The sequence below is a fragment of the Enhydra lutris genome, unplaced genomic scaffold (genome assembly GCF_002288905.1).
Source record: "Enhydra lutris kenyoni isolate GAN:26980312 unplaced genomic scaffold, ASM228890v2 scaffoldscaffold2, whole genome shotgun sequence".
Taxonomy (NCBI): Eukaryota; Metazoa; Chordata; class Mammalia; order Carnivora; family Mustelidae; genus Enhydra; species Enhydra lutris.
The window spans coordinates 11676593-11697376 of record NW_019154086.1 but is presented as its reverse complement, the minus strand read 5'-3'; the positions used below and the strand labels follow the sequence as shown (position 1 = coordinate 11697376).

Below are 20784 nucleotides of genomic sequence, written 5' to 3'. Positions count from 1 at the left end.
TATGTTTGATCAGGGCTGCTCTTCAAATGCATCTTACCAATTTTGTTATTGGAAACCTTTACCGTATTATAAAATATGTGGTAGGTGTAAAATAAAGCTGATTATTTTAATTCCCTTCCACAAATAGTTCCTGGGAGTTAATGGTGTGCCATACACTATTCTAGAAGCATCATGTCCAGCATAAAATGATGATTTCATTCATATCACAGTAGTTCCTTCGGGAGACTGGGCTTATTTACAAGGCCGATGAATCAGTATATTTCATTATCTATGAGGAGAAAGAGAAAGAAGGTTTTATGACAAGTTATATTAAAGCACAGTGTGTGATCATGGGAGATCTTTCCCTATGGTACTTAACACTTCATCATGAATCAGATACGGGTTCTTGAACACCTACTATGTGCCAGCTCATACACACATGGCTGTAAGAACCATACAAGAGTAAAATCCAATGGTGCCAAACACCCCCAGAGACTTTAGTCTACAGGTGCCATGGGACTGTGGTAGAGGAAAGACCAAAGCAATGTGAGTGGGGGAAAAAAAAATCATTGGATACTTTTGAAAACGGCCATAGATAAAGACGGATAGAAATAAGTCCAACATCTAGAAAGGTAAATCACATGTGGACAAATACATAAAGTGTGAATATTTTTTTCTTATTATAGAAATAAGTCCAACATCTAGAAAGGTAAATCACATGTGGACAAATACATAAGGTGTGAATATTTTTTTCTTATTTGCTTGTAATGTACTGGGAAGAAAAAAATTGATTTAATGAGTAGTGAGGTCATAACCAAGTGGAGAGTAGAAGATTAGAGCCTTGAATACCTAAAACAGGAACTTGATTTAATATGGTCAGTTATGGAAGACTACTATAAGTTATGTGACTTAAAGTGGTGTTAGAGGGAGACGGAATTGATCATTTTTTATTACAGATCATGTCTAAGGCCTGGTGTGACCAGCTTTGCTATTCCTTACCTGTGTGAGTATGAGGATTGAGTGGGACTGTGTAGTAACTCATTTCAGTGTCCCTCTCCTTCCTTCCTACCTTCTAGGGCTTAACAGGGCAGATTCTCAGTGACACTTTTGGAGTGAGTGAGAATTTGTGCTTTTTGCCTACCAATTCGTCCCAATTTCAGCCCAGGCCCACCTTTCCACCTTGACCTGTAAGTTCACCTCTCCATGACTCATGGCTCATCTTGCAAGGTATGTAATGGGACCTTCTTGGAGAGTGAGTCCTTTGCATCTTTATCCCCCGCAGCTGGCCCAACATCTGACACATATGTATACACCAGGAACCCAACTAAATGCCTAGGAAATGTATGAATTACCTGTGGTTATAGGTTCCAAAAATGCTAAGGATACAACATATGGGAAACAGTGCAAAAGGAATCATGTGGGCTTATCATGTGGGATGTGGTGACTTTATTGACTGTGGGGGACAAAGTATGAGAGAGAGCCAGACTGGTGGGGTTCATCCCCAGTTCTGTCTCCCACCTGTGTAACTTCTCTATGTTCCAGGTTCTCCATCTGTTAAGTGGGGGGTAATAATAGAACCTACCTCATAAGGTTGTTTTGTGGAATAAATAAATTAATGTGTAAAGTATGCCTGGACAAATCATAATAACTCTAGGAAGAAAAGAAAGAGATAAAGAGTCAAGCCCAAGTGTTTGATTGTCTGGGGTATGTAGAAAGTTTGATGTGGTTAAGTGGAGACATTGGTCCACACTTTTCCTCATAAGGCTTCATGGCCCATGATGTAAAATCTACTCATCCCTTTGTTGTTGAACCCCTCACTCATCTGAATGTACTCTGCCCTCCCACATCCCCTCACTTTCTAGGCTGCCAGCTCCAGGGAGGTCAGTCTCTGGGTTTCCAGTGGCAAAGATTCATCTCCTTTTCCAGAAACACCCTCCTGTCTTGATCATCTTCTGCTTGAGACTTCATTGTTTCCTCTGAAATCCACATTAGAGTCTGTGTCATACAACACAGCAGTTAGTTGTAGTCTCTCTTCCATAGCTGGCCATGATTTCAGTCTCTTTTTACTTAACTAGTCATTTTAAAACATCTGCTAGATGTGAAGCCTTCTACCAAGCTTTAGGATCAGGGAGGAGCTGGGCCATTCTTGTGCTAACCATGCCCCTTCCCACCTGGTTGGAGGTGGAGAGCTTATGTTATGCCTTCTCTTAGCTGGGGTCAACTGAAAGACTGAGACAAGGACTTACCATGGGCACTTTATTTTGGAAAGGTATCCCAGGGAATATAAGAGGAAGAACATCCAAGGGAATAATGACAAAGGGGAGGAAGGAAAGCCAATTCAAGAGTGAGTTACTGAGCCGGATGCCATGGTGGACCACTGGTGCTCAGTCAGGCCAGGGACCTCTGGGGAACTGTTGGATGGGCCTTGATATCTTCCACCTGGGACATGGAGAGGGGAGTATTTATCCACTGGTCTGGTGGTCAGGGGTGCTCCAGGGATGAAATGCCCTCTTCCAGGTTTGTATTTGTGCCAGAGGGGATTCCTGAGGAGCCTTTCCACAACCAGCAGCTGCTGAGAAGAGAGAGATCCCAGTGCAGTGAGGCATGGACATCTGGCCACACCTGCTATGACAAGCAGCTGCACACACCAAAATGGTGGCCTGAGAGGATATGACACCACCATAAGCGATCCCTCACACCTCTCCTTCCCTTGCAGCATCAGCATGATTTTGTAAAAATGAGCTTGTTTCCCATTCTCTGAAGCTCTGAGATCCCTTGGCAATCCCAAAGGACACATTCCTTTGTAAAACTCCGGGGATCTGGGGCCTCATGGTACTGGCTGGTTTACATAGCCACTGGGAAAGGCTTTGAGATCATTTACTTGTAGGAACAGCTCTTGTTAGGGGCTCCCTACTGTAGCGGTACGCATGCTACCTTCCAGAAGTGAGACTTGCATCTTTGTGCTTATTTGTAAGGGAAAAATAATTTAATTTGGGGGTCTATATGGAAAAATCTTCCTCCTAAGGGATCAACAGATTTAAGATAGTAAAACATTTCCTATTTCTTTTCCCTTTGAAGATATAAACTTAAACTCATTCTAATTAGTTTCACATATTAAAAGTTCCTTTCCAAAAGCAACTAACTGAAATGTTTTATAGCAACGAATCTCAAGATATTTGGCTCCTATATACTCTTACATATTTTCAAGGATGCCAGAGAGCTTTTTTGTGGTTTCTGTCTATTGATATTTACCCCGTTAGAAATGAAGACTGAGAAAAATTTAAAACAACTTCCGTTCTGTTAGCTGTTAGAGCGGTGGTGTCACCAGATGTCACGCAGTCTCCTAAAAACGCCTCTGTCTGCTCAGGAGAGAGCAGGAGTGGAAAAGGCAGATAAGTTCATGTCATGAAAATAGTTTTTGCCTCGCAGTTGACTCCAAGGGACTTGGGTGCATGACAAGGTTTCCAGGTTATACTTTGAAAACCAGAGTTCGAGAGTTCTAGAGTGTGGGCGCAACCAGTTACTCTAGTGACACATCCCACCTGCACTGTGGCCTTTCTGGGTTCACAGTTTCACATTTGTGGTGATTGAATAATTGGTTGTTAATCTTAGCTCAGCTATCGGTGTCATATGTCTCATGTACATTCTTTTTTTTTTTTAAGATTTTATTTATTTATTTGACGGAGATCACAGAGAAGCAGGCAGAGAGAGAGAGAGGAGGAAGCAGGCTCCCTGCTGAGCAGAGAGCCCACTGTGGGGTTAGATCCCAGGACCCTGGGATCATGACTTGAGCTGAAGGCAGAGGCTTTAACCCACTGAGCCACCCAGGCACCCCTCATGTACATTCTTTTTGAAGCAAATTAAAGTTTAGAGAATTTGAGACATTTGAAAAAAAATTGCAGCTATTTTGCTGGGAATCATTGGGCTTTTTGGAGGTGGGAATTCCGTCTTCTGTTGACTTGTGAACTTCACTGGAAGGCGATCTGGCTGGGCTGTTTGCTCGAGAAACTTAAATTTTAGTATCCTGATTTTTTCCCTTTGACGACTGGTTAGGAGACTTTTGTCATCTTCTGCCTGGAAGGTGAAGGTCTATCTGCCAATACTGGGGGAGCAGGGAACTGAGTGGGAGGATAGGACGAGGGTGGTCTTGGCATCTGGATATTGGATATGGCTGGATATGGTCTTCTGCTTCTTAATCTTTTTTTGGGGGGTTCTTAATCTTATCCCTGTTTTGTTAGGCCCTCTCCTATGCTGCATGTTGTAGGGGCTGGGAACCTGGATGCTATAGTTGCCTGAATCTTTTGACAGAAGGATTCTTTTTCTTTCTTTCTTTCTTTCTTTTTTTTTTTTTAAGATTTTATTTATTTATTTGAGAGATTGAGCATGAGAGGAGGGGGCATCAAGGGGAGAAGCAAACTCCCTGTTGAGAAGGGAGCCTGATGCAGGACTCAATCCTGGGACTCCAGGATCATGACCTGAGCCGAAGGCAGTCAGTTAAACAACTGAGCCACCCAAGCATGCTTTTTTTTTCTTTGAAAGATTTTTATTTATTTGTTTGAGAGAGGAGAGAGAAAGAGAGCCACAAGGGGGGAGGAGCAGAGGGAAAGGGAGAAGCAGACTCCCCACTGAGCAGGGAGCGCGATGTGGTACTCAATCCCAGGACTTTGGGATCATGACCTGAGCTGAAAGTAGATGCTTAACCTACTGAGCCACCGAGGCCTCCCAGAGAGAAGGATTCGGATTTCTGTTCTGCCAGTGAGAGTTTCAGAAAGAGAAGCCACATTGTTACTATAGCAGTAGCCGGTGGCAGATATGGGATTTTCCTGTCAGCTTCAGAGTATCCTTCTGGGACTCCAGGCCACCTCAGCCATGGGGGAACTGGGATAATCTATGCAGTATCTTATGATGCTTGTATGTCTAGATTTCCTGAACATGAGTGGTGATTTCTCTGAACTCGGCTTTCACAGCTCTAACCATGAGTATGTACCCTCTAATTCCCTGTATTAAAGTCCTTCCTGTCTGAAAAACCTAGAATGGTTGGCATTTTTGATCCACATCTGGACTGATACACATGCATTACACACACACCTCTAAGTCTCCATGTATTTAGAATGGAACCTGTGTCCCTAACTGAGCTCCTTGTCCCACATACCTGAGTCCCATGTTTTTACCTGCTCTAGATAATAAATCTCCAGTGGTTTGCTTGTGTGGGAGAGTCCACTGAGAGTGCAGGAGGGATTTGGGCTCTGATTGCTACCTAGATGGGTTTTCAAACCTTCCTTCTTGAGAGCAAATTCTCTTTTCACTGCCCTGCATTGTTCTTCAGCCCTTGTCTCATCCCAGCTTGTAGAGTTACCTAGGGCTACTAATTCTGAGTCTCTTGGAAGTTCTGGGGTGGACATCAGATCGGATCTTGTTTTTTTCTGCTGCAGGCCTAGATAGGGTTCCTTTTTGTCATCTTAGTCTTGTACTGCTTCTCCATCTGCAGTCTGGTTTCCAGATTTCATGGCTAAGGTTGATATTTTTTAAAAACATAATGTCTTTACTGTTCTTTTCTTTGTGTTTCAGAAAGGAGTGAAATTGACATATTTGTGTAACCTGTCCCACATACGCTGGAATCCTGCTTTTCCAAACGAATAATCAAGAAGTCACTTCCTGTTTCTTTTTGGCTGATGTTAATTATCTTTCAAGTTGTATCATTTTTAGAGTCTAGGAATGTAAGAGACAATGCTTGTCCTGTCAGGGAGCATTTCGGGAAAGATTGTGTCCTCAGTTGTATTGAGCCTGGACATCTGCACAGCTTTGAATTCTGTTTTCACTCCCCTGCATTGTTCTTGCTGTGGATTGGAGCACAGTTAAAGGTACTGCCCTTCATTTAGGGCTACAGGCTGGGAGATGTGCAATATTATCAACTCTGACTCCCTCTCCCTCTCTTACTTTAAAAAAAATTGTAAGAGTAAATGAAACAAGATGGGATTGGGAGGGAGACAAACCATAAGTGACTCTTAATCTCACAAAACAAACTGAGGGTTAATGGGGGGAGGGGGGTTGGGAGAGGGGGTTGGGATTATGGACATTGGGGAGGGTATGTGCTATGGTGAGTGCTGTGAAGTGTGTAAACATGGCGATTCACAGACCTGTACCCCTGGGGATAAAAATATATTATATGTTTATAAAAAATAAAATTAAAAAAAATTTAATACAAAAAAAATTGTATAAAGTGCACATAACATAAATTTAACCATCTTAACCATGTTTAAGCGTACTGTTTGGTAGCATTAAAGGACATTCATGTTGTTGCACGACCATCACCACCATAGGTCTCTGGAGGTCTTCATCTTGCAAAACCGAACCTCTGTCTCCCTTAACCAGTAACTCCCCAGCCCACCAGCCTCCCAGCCCCTGGCAACCACCATTCTGTTGTCTGTCGCTATGAATTTGCTCTAGGTACCTTATGTAAGCAAGCCCATATAATAGCTACCTTTTTGGGATGGGCTTTTTTCACTTACCATGTTTTCAAGATTTGTCCATGTTGTAGTATGTGTCAGAATTTCCTTCCCTTTTAAAGCTGAGTAACATTCCGTAATATGTGTAGACCACCTCTTGTTTATCCATTCATCTGCTGATGGACACTTGGCTTGACTCCGTTTTTGCCTATTGTGAATAACGCTGCTGTGGGGATGCGTGCATCTCCCTCTCTTTTCTTTTCTTCTTCTTCTTCTTTTTTTTTTTTAAAGATTTTTTGTATTTATTTATTTGACAGACAGAGATCACAAGTAGGCAGAGAGGCAGGCAGAGAGAGTGGGGGAAGCAGGCTCGCTGCTGAGCAGAGAGCCCGATGTGGGGCTCAGTCCCAGGACCCTGGGATCATGACCAGAGCTGAAGGCAGAGGCTTTAACCCACTGAACCACCCAGGCACCCCTCTTTTCTTTTCTTTTTAAAAATATTTTATTTATTTATTTGACAGAGAGAGAGCACAAGTAGGCAGAGCGGCAGGCAGAGGGAGAGGGAGGAGGAGAAGCAGGTTCCCCACCGAATGGAGAGTCCAATATGGGGCTCAATCACAGGACCCTGGAACCATGACCTGAGCCAAAGACAGACGCTTAACCAACTGAGCCACCCAGGTGCCCCATCTTTTATTTAATTATTTATATTTTGGTCAAATGATCCTTTATTGAAATATTTTCCTTTGTAGTTAACTAGCTGGGCATTCCACAGCATTCCACTGTTGATGTCATCTATAATGTCATGAGAGTGGCAACCATCAACTTGGCAGCCCACAGATTGGGCAGTCCCCATGATCTCTTTAATGGTTCCAGAGAGTTCTCTGGCTAAAGATTGGTGCTGCATCTGTTGACCAATACTGACAATCTCATCAAAAGTGATACTTCCACTGTGCTCAGTGTTTTTCTGTTTCTTGCTATCTCTTGGTGGTTCCTTGAGAGCTTTGATAATCAGGACACAGGCAGAAGGTACCCCTTCAGTCTGGGCTTGTCTGTTCTGAATGGGCAGTTTCACTGTAATCTTTAGATCTTCCAATCACGGGTCACCTTGGCGATGTCATTACCAACGTTTTTTGGAGGCACACCAGCGGGCCGATCTGTGGGGCTAGGGCAGACGTGGCTCCGCCTTCACCACCGGTGAGTTTGAACTTAGGCGGCATGGTGGAGGCTGCTGGTATCGGATGAGCCTGGATTCAGGACCACCTAAGAGAGTCGCACATTCGCCTCCTCCAAGCCGAAAGCTAAAAGCTCTCCCTGTCTTTTATATCACATCCGACTAGAAACCAGGTTCCAGGGTAGCCTCCTCTCTCCTTATCTACAGCCCAGGTTCAAGCCGACATCATTTCTTGCTTGGCCTCTTGCACAAGAATTTTCTTAACTGACCACCTTGCCTTCCTTCAGTCTGTCGCACTGCATCCTTAGTTTTTCTTTTTCTTTCTTCCTTTTTTTTTTTTTTTAAAGATTTTATTTATTTATTTGACAGAGAGGCAGATCACAAGTAGGCAGAGAGGCAGGCAGAGAGAGAGAGAGAGGGAAGTAGGTTCCCTGCTGAGCAGAGAGCCCGATGTGGGGCTCGATCCCAGGACCCTGGGATCATGACCTGAGCCGAAGGCAGAGGCTTTAACCCATTGAGCCACCCAGGGGCCCCATCCTTAGTTTTTCTAAAACATGGTCTTATCATGTCATTTTGCTGCCTAGATATTTTCAAAGCACCATTCAGGCTTTCCTAACATAGCACCTCAAATCAGTTTACCAAGTTGATCCAACTTTCCTTGCCAGTGTTGTCACTTCGCTCCTAACCTCTGCTTACATTCCCTTTGGCCCAAGGGACGTTGTGTTCTACAAGCTCCATGCTTTCAGCCTCCATGCATTGGTGCATGCTCTTCCCTTGGCCTGGGATGCCTTCTCCCAACCCCCGCCCCCCTCCCCAGGGAACACCCGACTGATCCTTAAAAACCAGCTCAGATATTCTCTGTAAAGCTGTCACCACTCCCCTGTCCCCAAGCTGAGTTAGACACTAATTTTCCTGTCCTCACCAAGCACTTTGTACATCTCTCTCATGGTTGGGATACTGATTGCTGAGGACGTGGAACAGTTGGGGTCTTGTGCACTTGTGCTAGTAAGGCTGCATTTTTTCTGTTTGTCTATCTTTTTTATTTTTATTTTTTTTAAAGTAGGCTCCACGCCCAGCGTGCAGCCCAACAGGGGACTTGAACTCCCTGTGAGATTGGGACCTGAGCTGAGATCAAGAGTTGGACTTTTAAGTGACTGAGCCACCCAGGCGTCCCTGTTTTTTCAAAATCATGAATGTTTATTTTGGAATAAAAAATGTTTTTAAAAATAACCAATACCATAATTTTATTTTGTCATGTTATAATCTAAAAAGTCATAAACTTGACCCTTGACAAGCTAGGGAGAGGTGTCTTGGGTCCTTGCTCTGTGTTTTTTGTGTTGTGACTCTGGGCGCTGGAGGGATCTTGGTGCATGATCACACAAGGTACCCCTTGGGGAGATGACAAGAGGGCTGGTCTCTGTGAAGGTAGCCTGGGCCTCTGGGCTGCCGCTCATGTTCAGTATTATGGGCAGTCAGCCCAGGACTCCTCTTGTCCCCAAGCACAGGGAAGATGGGAACAAGAGCACCTATTTTTAGGGCTGGAACAGCAGGTCAATGCAATAATGACAAGAATTTAATGAATCTGAACATGCCTCCAAACTAGAGGTGGTGCTTGAGGTGCACAACAGTATGTGTGCTTCCTCTGAGGAGATTAAAAATAAAATGATTTGTTTGTGTTAATTAGGAAGTATTCACACTTACTTAGAGCCTACCAGGTACCCAGCACTGCCCTGGGAGGGTTTGAGTATTTAGGAGGGAAACAGAGGACCACAGTAAAGAAGAGTATGATGTGGATGTTTCTAGCATAGTACGGAGTATGAGCACCAATTTTGAGTGTGTACTAGGAGTCAAACACGGTACTGGGTACTTTTATATATATTATCTCATTTAATTGCAGTAGTAATTGGCTTGTAAATTATAATTACTATTGTCACCTTATTTTACAAAAGAGGAAACTAAGAGTCAGGGAGGTTACATAGTTTGCTCAGGGACTTGTTCAAAGAGTGGTGCATGGCACAGATGGGACTTGAGCCCTGAGATGTCATGGCGTTAGACCTTGAAGCACTTATAGAGTATTATATTCTAAACAGTGTGGCACTTACCATGTATGAATGGAGATTTCAGATATAGGAATAATCAATAAAATCTAGAAAAGTTAGTGGTCTGGATACCTGGATGGGATCCGAAAAGTGGCATCTTGGGGTAGGAAGGGACAGAGACACGGAGGTGGCACCAAGGTTGGCACGTACTTGAGGAAGAGAGATTACTCAGGCAACTGAAAAGTGAGGCTGGATCCTCTGCGGGTTATAAAGGTCGGCCTTGGTAAGGTTAGACCAACGGGCTGGCAAGTCAGGAGCCAGGGAACAGTTCGAGGACAGTGGTTATTTGCTGTGGCTGTCCTGGAAGGAGAATGAGGACTAAGGTTGGGAGGTGGGGAGAACTTGAATAGGAATAAGGCTAGGGCTCTTGAAATATTGAGGGTGGTGCTTTCACGAGGGTGATGACAGTGGGGATAGAGATGGCAGAGTGGTGGGACTAAACTCAGTAGACATTTTGATGAAAGATACACAGCAACTTAATGACCAAATATGCAGCAGATGAAGGAGTGGGAGGAGCTAAAGGGGATTTCAGGGTTTGTAGCCGGGCAGATGGGAGTGCATCAAGGGCATCAATGAGGGTCGAACTATCAAATCATGTGGGCAAGTGCTGTGTAGAGAAACTCAGACAGGAGTTGGGGCAGTATTTCCTCCAGGAATTAGAAATTTGAACAGATGATCATGTTGCACAAGTAGTTACAGATGGAATGCATGCAGACTTGACTGTTGTTTGAAATGAAATCACTCTAGAGCAAATCTGCCCCATATTGAGTACCTGGGCGATTGGCCCAGAGGCTGATGGCTCTTGTGAGTTGCAATTATGAAAACTTTCTCCTAATCCAACCAAGTGTCGCTTTCTTGGCCCTGGTTAATTCTTTGGGTGTTGTTCAGATGTCTCTGTCCCCAGCAGATCTTAGAAATAGACTTGGGGGACTATTAGCGGGATCAGTGGATTGACTGGCCAGGAGGAGAGAGGAGTGGGAGGGGACAAGGGTGAAAGTAATTCACATATTATGTCCTTTAAGTCCAGCTGCTGATTTGCTCCTTTGGACGTGTGCCTTTGGGCATGTTCTCTCCTTGAGTCTCAGTCGGAAGCTTTGGAAGGAGCCCCAGCCGATAGATGTACTCTGTCTCTAGGCCTGCACCAGGAGAGCAGGCTCACTGACAGATCCAGCCTGTGGCTAGGCATCGGTTGTTGAGGATGGGTGTGCTCTGGGGACATGCCCATGTCAGCCTGGGGCAGCCACCTCCCAGGGACTCCAGCTGTCCTTTGGAGTTTGCGAAGTAGAGCTGGTGGGTCCTGCTGGAGCCTCTCTCCTCCCCTTCAGGAGATCCTGACAGAGCACCTGCCACAAGCTACTTGTGTGGGGGTGCTCTCCCTTGCCTTCCCCTTCTGCTTTCCTGGAATGAAACGACCTTAGTAGAAAGGAAGAAACTGCTCTGTTCCCCAAACCTCCATGGTGGCATGTGCTTGCCCATAGCTGCCCACCTGGCTCCTGCCATCAAAGCAACATTTGCTTCTCAGTTGCACCAGGTAGGGTGTGGAGGGCCAGACTGGCCTGGGTTCCCACCCCTCGCCCTACCTGGTTGCTACTTAGTAGCGGTAAGACTTCAACAGGTATCTCAATTTCACTGAATTTCTCTGAGCCTTGGCTTTTCCCTCTGTAGTACCTACCTGGCAGGTTGTTATAATCATGGCTTCCCATTAAACCTACTTAATGCCAGCCATCTCTTTAATGGGATTTAGTTGGGTGGGGGGGGAATCCTTTTTTTTTTTTTTTAAGATTTTATTTATTTATTTATTTGACTAGAGAGAGAGAGAACATAAGCAGGGGGAATGGGAAAGGGATGCGGGGCTCTATCCCAGGACCCTGGAATCCTGACCTGAGCTGAAGGAGACGCCTAACAACTGAGCCACCTAGGCGCCCCAAGTGGGGGGATCCTTCTGAAATCTGAATCCCATCTGAAATGGGATTTATAGTGTCTTGGGGTTGCCCAGGAGAGACCACCTGTCCTGGACAATTCTTTTTTTTTTTTTTTAAAGATTTTATTTATTTATTTGACAGAGAGAGATCACAAGTAGGCAGAGAGGCAGGCAGAGAGAGAGGAAGGGAAGCAGGCTCCCCGCTGAGCAGAGAGCCCGACGCGGGACTTGATTCCAGGACCCCGAGATCATGACCTGAGCCGAAGGCAGTGGCTTAACCCACTGAGCCACTCAGGCGCCGCTGTTCTGGACAATTCTGCACGAGGCTCTGCCCTGCAGCAGAAGCTTTGGGCAGGAGTTTTTGCTGGCCTCCTTGGAGGGGCCTCTGTTCAGGGCTGTTATTCATACTCAAACCCAGCTTGTGGTGATGGGCGTTTTTCAGGTTAGCTTAGAAACCTAACCCTCATGTTTAATACAGTTTGTCAGGGAAACGCATCCTGAAGAAAACCATCTTTTTTTTTTTTTTTTTTTAAATGAGAAGAAATGACTGTAAAATGTTTTTACCTTTGACAAGGTGGTTTCTCATTCTCTCTACTTATATGTAAGCTGGGAACTGCTTATGTGGATTGCGGCTTCAGTCTGGCCCTGCCGAAGGTGCTCACCTCAGTGTCCTCACTCCGATTGGATTTATTTTGCATTTTTGCCCTGTGAACCTTGTGGTAGCTGCTCTTCATGCTTTTGCCAAAATCCTTCCGAGGCTCTTTGGGTGACAGCATCCTCACTGCTTCAAATACCCAGAACAAGTATGTGGTTTTATCCTTAGGAAAAAGGTTCCTAAATGACGGGTTGGGGGAACAGTAAATTTATAGTGTGTCAGAACGTAGCTGTTTGGAGTCTGCCCTTAGCTGTCTGGGTTGGCTGTGCAGCTCTAAGGCGTATGTGGGAGTCCTCCGCAGAGAGGAAACTGGCAAACTTGGAGCAAACTGGAAGAATCATTACTGCATCAACACATCTATTTTTTCTTAACACTTTATGGCCACAAGCATGATTTATTGATGTCTGGCAGAGCGGCCTACACTCTCCTGGGATTATATGCCTTTCGTTTTTTCTACTTTGTTTATATAGATAATTTTGTTTCAGTGGATTTGCTGTTGGAGGCAAGGTTTCTGGATTTTGCAAATACTGTATTCTGGAAGTTTTGTTCTACTGGCGAGCTGTTTGAGTGTTTCCTTGCTGTCCAGCCTGTTTTTTGCTAGTGCTTTTTGCTCATCCTGTTTCCCCTTTCCGAGGACTGCGTGATTGCCCCCCTTGATCTGGAACCTTGTTTTACTTTCTTACTGCCCACTGACTTCCCATGTGCCTGTACTTCATTTTTGCTTTTAAAAACTCTTGTCACTTTGTTTGGCTCTAGAAACCAGACTGTACTGGGGATCTGTCCTCTGGTCATTGGAATATTTATAGGTTCCATTCAGATGTGGAAGTACCTGGGAGGCAGAATTAATAGGCAGGTGGTTGCTTGATGAAGGCAAGAGTTGAGCAGAGAGAAGTGGGTAATCTTAGCAGTCTAACGAGGAGTTGTCCTTGGTTCTGTCCTTTTCCACACACCCCTGCGTCTAATCCATCTTTTTGTTTTTTTTTAAAGTTTTTATTTATTTATTTGACAGAGAAAGAGAGAAAGAGAGCACAAGTAGGCAGAATGGCAGGCAGAGGGAGAGGGAGACACAGGCTCCCTGCTGAGGCAGACACTTAACCGACTGAGCCACCAGGTGCCCCTTAATCCACCTTTTTGCTCAGGGGTTCTATCTTAAAATGATAACCTGCATCTGTCAAAATTTCCCCTTCCCTGGCTTCTTGCCACCTCCCCCAGGCTGAGCCACCATCTTGCCTTGTTTAGACAAGGGTTGTCTTAAAGAACTTTCTGTGGTGATGGAATTGTTCTGCATCCGTAGTGTAGTCACCCATAGCCACATGTGACTATTGAGCACTTGCCATGGGTACATTGTATTTAAGAAACTGAACTTCTAATTTAACTAATTTAAATTAATTTAGAGCTAAATATTTTCATGCAACCAGTGGTTTAATGGGTCGAGACTGCATAATAGCTTCGTGACCATATATTCTCTTGGCTCCCACCCTACAATTCCCTCCAATAGCCAGAGTGATCTTGTAGTAAGATGTAAATGTCATCACAGAACCAACCGTCCTTGTCTTTCTCTCCCTCTGCTGAATCAACTCCTCCTGCCCCACACACCACCAACTTCTCTAACCCCCAGAGAAGACATCACTGCCTCATTCTCCTTCATAGCTTTTCCCACTTCACACAGATGATCTCTCAATCCCCTTTTGTGAACACGGATGTCATCTACCTGGACTGGGGTACAGTGACCTGACTTTGTTTCATTTCTCTCTTGTCATCACATTCTCATCTGTCTCCCTGAGATTGCACTCTTCATTCCCTCTTTTTACTTGTGTGTTCCCAAATTTCCTGAGCTACACATTTGAGATAATTATTTCAGGCAATCTTAATTACTGTGAATAGCAAGAATATACAGCCCCTTAGAGCTATGAGGTTCATTGTGAAAGCCTAAAGAAAGTTTGGGTTAAGAAAAGGGAACATTTGGACAACTCGCTCGTTCAATTACGCATACATATAATTAGTTCTACACACATTCAGTAAGAAACATTTAATTATTTTTTAGTATTATAAAATGAATCAATTTTCCTGAAGAAAAATCAGAAAATGTGAAAGACAACATGAAGAAAACCATCTCGTGTGATGTCTGCATGCAGAGATGACGTCCCACGCCGTGCAGGGTCAGAACGTTGTGTATTTTGTAATGTCACACCTGCTGTTTTGCTACCTGCTTTTTTCACTCAGAAATACCTTGCAGAGCTTTTCCTATCAGTAAATATGCATTACAAATCAATCTTCAATGGCTGAAGGGTGTTACAGTTCACGGATGTATAAATTACTAAAGAAATCTGTTCTTGAGCATTCAGGTGATTTACTTTCACTCTTACAAGTAGTTAATTCAGTTCATTTCTTTTTCGTCCTTTTTTTTTTTTTTTTTTAATCAGTGTTCTAGAAAATACTGTGTTCTTGTCCTTTTCATCTCCCTTTTCATGAGTGTGTGAGTCACCGCCTTCCTGGGTGTTAGTATGTAATTTGTCCTGGACATGGATTTGTTGTGACTCCATCTACCTACATCATGTTTCTCTTTGTGGCAATGACCGCTTGTTTTCCACACGGTTCTGTGGTTATAAAAACAAGTGTTACGAAGCAACTCTGTTTCCTGAGTGCACTGCTCACACAGGCTCGCTCTCCCTTCCTGTCTTCCAGCGGAGGCTGGTCTCCAAGAACACACCATCGTAAACAAAGTTCTCTGAACACCTACTGATTGACAATGTGGTGTATTTTTATTTAAAATGACTGTTCACTTGCTATTCTGAAAACATGTAACCTTGACCTTTATATTCGCCTTGGTTTTAATGTTCTTTTAAAAGGCAGCGGTGTAAAAAAAGTTGTCTTTGTCCTTGATGTTACTTCTGAATAGTATGTAGGCTAATACAATGTAAAGTAATAAATGAACGGCTGTGTGTATATCATATTTATATCAAAATGCTTTGAAGACTGGATTTAAGCAACACATGAGCTTCCAACGTTGCTTTTCTCTCATGGTTTGATTGTGGGGTGGGAGATTGTAGGGGATCATTATAGAGTTTTAGGGAAGCCCTGAATAGTATTTCTTGGCTTCTTGTGATTTCAGGTTTCTTAATCAAGTCTTACATGTTGGTCAAGTTTCTGTTTAGTGCATCATGAAAATGATCACTAGAATCTTATTTAGCTAAGAGCTTGCAGAGAAGCGCACACCGGCATTTCTTGCCTGGATGACCCCTGCAAGTAGAAGCTAGATAGGGTCTAAGGTAGGATGGGATGTGGACATGGCAGCCACTGTCCTGAAGAACCAGTGAAGCTGGCTTGGTCACAGAAAGTAGGGGAGCTAGGGTCACGGGGTTCAAGTGTCCAAGCTGCTGAGAGCCTGGCTATAGCTGAACAAACCTGAAAAACTAGTGTTCCTGCAGATGCCAGAGGCTGTTTTTCTATGCAAGGCCATCATCTTTCTTTCGGTGATCCTCATTTTTTAGTTTTGTCCAAGACTTGAAATGGAGCCTGTGGTCTAAAGGGTCTTAAATACAGATCAGAAGGGCACTGGACATCAGTTCCAGAGAGGGACTAAACTCTGTGACTGAATGACAAAGGGCGGCACAAGCTTTGCCACTCAGTCCATAAATGTTTCTTCAGTTCTGCTCTGTACCAGGTACTGTTGTTGGAATTAAATAATGAACATGATGTGATTTCCCTGCCCTCCAGCATCGAATGTGTGATTCAGGATCTGAACCTGGTGGCCTCAAACGAAGAAAGCCTGGGTTTCTCACAGCCATAGATTTCAATGACTGAGATATTAACCGTCATGAAATACAAAAGTAGATTTGGGGTTCAGAACCAGCAGCACAGGGTGATGAGCCAGGGGACATGGGACTTGGTCATGGGCACAGGCTGGCAGGTGGACAAGTGGACAGGCGTGGGATCTGGGAGCTTGTACAGTCATGGAGGCTTTGGTGTATGTAGCTGGTTTTGGTGTCAGCTGCTCTGAAGGTTTGGGGCCTAACCCAATGTCTCTGAAGGTCCTCGGAGCGACGCTTTCTTGACTATGAGATATTCTTAGAACTGTCCTGTCCTGAGCAGTTCTAAGAATGCGGAGTGGACGTGGCAACCAAGTAGCTCTAGGCCAGTGCTACTCAAGTGTGGTCAGCTGACTGTTTCCAAGAGGTAAGTACAAATATTGAGAGTAAGCATTTAGAAATTTCTATGGCAACTTGACATTGTAGCCACATCAAAGTGTGTGGGCAGCAGATTAGTTTGTTTGAACAACATATAAACCCATTTGAGTTTTGTGGGACTTACACATGGGAGTAAGTTCACATCTGGCGGGAGCCGGGACTAGTCACGTGCAGTGGAGTCACGTGCCTTTCCTTAATGAGTAGAACCAAAATGAAACACAACACAAAATAATCTGGTCTTTCATGATAGTAGTTTGACAAACACTTCTTTGGACACAGCACAAAGGTAAAGGGAGATAAGGCTGTGAGCCCCAAGGTGAAGAACTTAAATATAAAACCACTGATGACATTCCAGCTTCATTTCAGGTCTTGGTCAGTGCACAGACTTCCCTTTCTCTGTTCCCTTTCCTCCTTGTCATCAGCATGTGTTTTTTCCATGAACTTTATTTTTCTGTGCATGTTATATACAGTTCTATACTACATCCTATATACATGACATTCAATTCGTAGTATTTACTCAGCCGTGAAAAAGAATGAAATCTTGCCATTTGCAATGATGTGGATGGAACTGGAGGGTATTATACTAAGCGAAGTAAGTCAATCAGAGAAAGACAATTATATGATCTTACTCATACGTGAAATTTAAGAAGCAAAACAGAGGATCATAGGGAAAGGAGGGGAAAAATAAAACAAGATGAAAACAGAGAGGTAGACAAACCATAAGAGACTCTTAACCATAGAAAACAAAATGAGGGTTGCCGAGCGGAGGTGGTTGTGGGGGGAGGGATGATCAGGTGATGGACATTAAGGAGGGCACATGATGTAATGAGCATGGGCTGTTATATGCAACTGATGAATCACTAATTTTATCCCTGAAACTGGTGCTACACTATATGTGAACTAACTTGAATTTAAGAAAATCTTGAAAAAAAGAAAAACAAGAAAAATAACATTATAATATTTTGTTGTGCCACAAGTTCTTAGCTCCTCTGTTTGGGAGATTTTTTCCTCTTATAAATAGTGCGTCTGTGAATATTTTTGTGCACATTAGATTTTTTCCCTCTTTCTTTTGGGTTCCTGCAGTCTTGTACTCAAAGGAGAACTACTGTGTTAAAGGGTCGTAGTTGTATTGATCTCTAGAAAGATGAAGCCAATTTATATTGTGAGAGTATATATACAGGTTTTCTCTGTGGCTTCAGGCCTTGTGATTTTAATACTTTTTGCTAGTTTAGTAATCATACACTTGCCTTGAGATTGTTTTAATATGCTTATTACTTCAGGAGGTAGTGAGAATGTGATGATTTGGTTTTAATATTTTCTCACAATTAAAACTAAACAAACTTAAAAACTTACCAAGTTGAACCTGAATGCTGACATCTTGTAATTTTATCAATTTTTACATAATTTGGATATGAACTTTTCTTCATTGTACTTTACATATTTCCTCATTGTGTTATGATTGGTTTTCTATTTGTTTCATTTTTTTCCCCCTGTGGTGTAAAACTTGTTCATTAGTGTTTACATTTTTATACTCAACTATACCATCTCTATCCTATATTTTCTTGGTAAGAAATGATTTTCCCCTTCATAAGTGGAATAAATATGCCCTTCTCTTCTTTTCTAGTTTTTTAAATGCTTATCTCTTGGAGCTCTCCGGACTTTATGCCAGTGTTTGGTGTAAGATGTGGATTGATGTTAATTTTATTGTATACTGATGTCTAACTGTCCCATTAACTTTTATCAGTGATTACCCCCCATTTTTCTGTTTCTTGTGGTTTGACATATATTAAGCAGTTAACATAGAATGAATATATTTTTGGAACTTTATGGATATGAAAAAAATTTATTTAAAAAAAAACTACTGCAATATATCTGAATTTCATTTGTAACCTGTTTTAATTTAATAAAGTGCTCTACTATTATCACTTGAGAAAAGCATTATTTTGTATTTATGCTCTTATTCTTTGAGTTGTGTTTCACTGTCAATTGGTAGTTTTCTAACCTGCATGATTTCTTTCTTTAAATTTTTTAATTTTTTTAGAGAGGAAGAGAGAAAGTGTGGTGAGGGTGGGGGAGGGGCAGAGAGAAAAGCAGAGAGAGAATCTCAAGCCAGACTCTGAACTGAACTCCCTGAGCTTGACATGGGGCTTGATTTCACGACCCTGAGATCATGACCTGAGCTGTATCAAGAGTTGGATGCTCAAACTACTGAGCCACTCAGGCGCCCCCTATTTTTATTTTTTTCTAAAGACATAGTGCATCCCATCTTAAGACAAAGACACTGGGCATTAAGAGAGAGGCTCACCCCAGTCTTAACACTCTAGTGCAGTTCCTTCCTGTTCTTCTTGTATGTACTTTGCTAGCATCATTACAAAACCCAAGATGTGATCTAGTTTCTGCAATTTTAGAACAGTATTTATATAAATAAAGTTCTGTCCGATTTCGTGGCTGCACTTTTGGACACGGAAAGGCAAGTGCTTTACGGTATTTCCCGGGACGCTAATCTTAGTGGGCGTGTGGCTGGTTAAATAGAGCAGGAGATTGAGGGTTTGAAAACCAAGAGATGGCTCAGCTCTGATCCCAGGCTAGCAACCAAAGGAATTGGGAGAGACTTGTCAGCATGGTCTTGTCATCATTCGTGGAAGAAGCTGTTCAAAGCACATGACATGGAATACTGCCTTTGGACATGAAAGAGTCTTATAGGACCAATACGTAGACATTAAGATGGGAAGAGGGAAGAAAGCATGGGTCATTAGACAGAAGTGTTTGTTTGTTCTTTATAGGGCAGCTTTCGAAGGGATCTGTGTCTTAGTGCTTCCTGAAGTTTTAGCACCGCTGACACGTCCTATGGTGGCACCTCCCTCTCAGAGCTGCTGATGGACATGGCATGTGGGATGGAGGATACCCCAGGATGTTTTTCATAGAATCCTTCCCTGTGTGGGGCTAAAGCATTTTCCTCTCAGGTTATAGACTTTTTGACAATATCAGGTGACTCTAGAAATTGCGAATGAATGTTTGGGGTATATTAAATTTTTTATCAATTGCCCTAATAAGTCAAAAACTCTTGGCAATGAAATTAGCAAAGACTCTATGACTGTTTTAGAGATTACTTTATAAACTCTTGCGTTTACAGCTATTCTGTATTTTTCTCCAGAAAAATGCTGTACTTGAACGTTTTTCATCTTCCACTAGCTAATTCCTTGGTTCTCCTACTAGTTGCTTAATATATTTTTTTCTGATAGATTAGTATTTTTTGCCTCCAGCCAGTGTGGCTGTCAGACTCACTGTTTTCTTCCTTCTGCTTATTTCCCCCAATTATACAATAATTGAGATGATAGGAGGTACATGTGGCACAGAGAACTGTAGCTCATAATAAATAATTGCTCTTGTTTATGTAATGCTTTATAGCATGGAATGTATCTCAACCCCTTTGAACTTAATGAAACCTGTCAGATGGGAATTATTGCAGCAGACATGCTTATGAAGGAAAATACTGAGGCTCAGAGACTGAATGACAACCTTTAGGCCACAGAGCTATTAGTGGCAGTTCAGGACCCTGGTTCCAAATCTCGTATTTTCCCCGGTATATCTTTTGGTTTGAATTCTTTTTGACTGAATTACATTTTTGACCGAATTACATTTCGTTGGAAGAGAATGGAAATGTTATTTTTCAAAATCACAATATGTGGTGCTCAATTTAATGGGCTTAATGAAAAACTGACCATTATAATGATGCCAAATTTTTTAAGGGTTATGACTATACAAAAAGCATGTATATTGAAAACTTCTGAAAGGATTTAATCTGTTGATCAAGTGAATATATGTTGCCTCTAGTTGAGAAACTTTTCTAGTTTTATTCAAATGATCTCATTCAAAGAGAAAAAGTTATCCAGAAGCACAAGCTAAATAACTCTGTCTTTTCTGAATGCTATTTTATAGTCAAGTTTTAAAAATTTCATTTGCAAGATGTTTGTTGCCAAAGTATAAAATTGAAATTGATTTTTGCCTATAAACCTGTATTCCAAGACCCTGGCTAAATTCATTTATTAGTTTTACTAGTTAGTAGTTTGTAGATTTTTAAGAATTTTCCATATAGACTATAATGTTATCAACAAATTGAGACCATTTTACCTCTTTCTTTGTGATCTCTATGCTTTTTTTGTTTTCTTGCCTCATGCAATATATTTGTTCCGATAATAGGCACGTATCTGAACTAATGCTGCTATAATATCCTCATTGTGCTAAAACTTATTTATATCTGGCTTATTAACCATAGATACAGTGTTGGAGAATTTTATTAGAAATTTTAAAAAGATGCAATCTTGA

At 42.5% G+C, this 20784-nt stretch overlaps 1 protein-coding gene and 1 pseudogene across 1 annotated transcript in view; one reads left to right on the top strand and one right to left on the bottom strand.

Annotated features, from left to right (window-relative positions):
- Positions 1-20784, top strand: part of LOC111148271 (ubiquitin specific peptidase 13) — a 107651-nt gene that overhangs the window by 1762 nt on the left and 85105 nt on the right. The gene's annotated exons all lie outside the window — the stretch shown is intronic.
- On the bottom strand, positions 7175-12392 carry LOC111148971 (annotated as a pseudogene).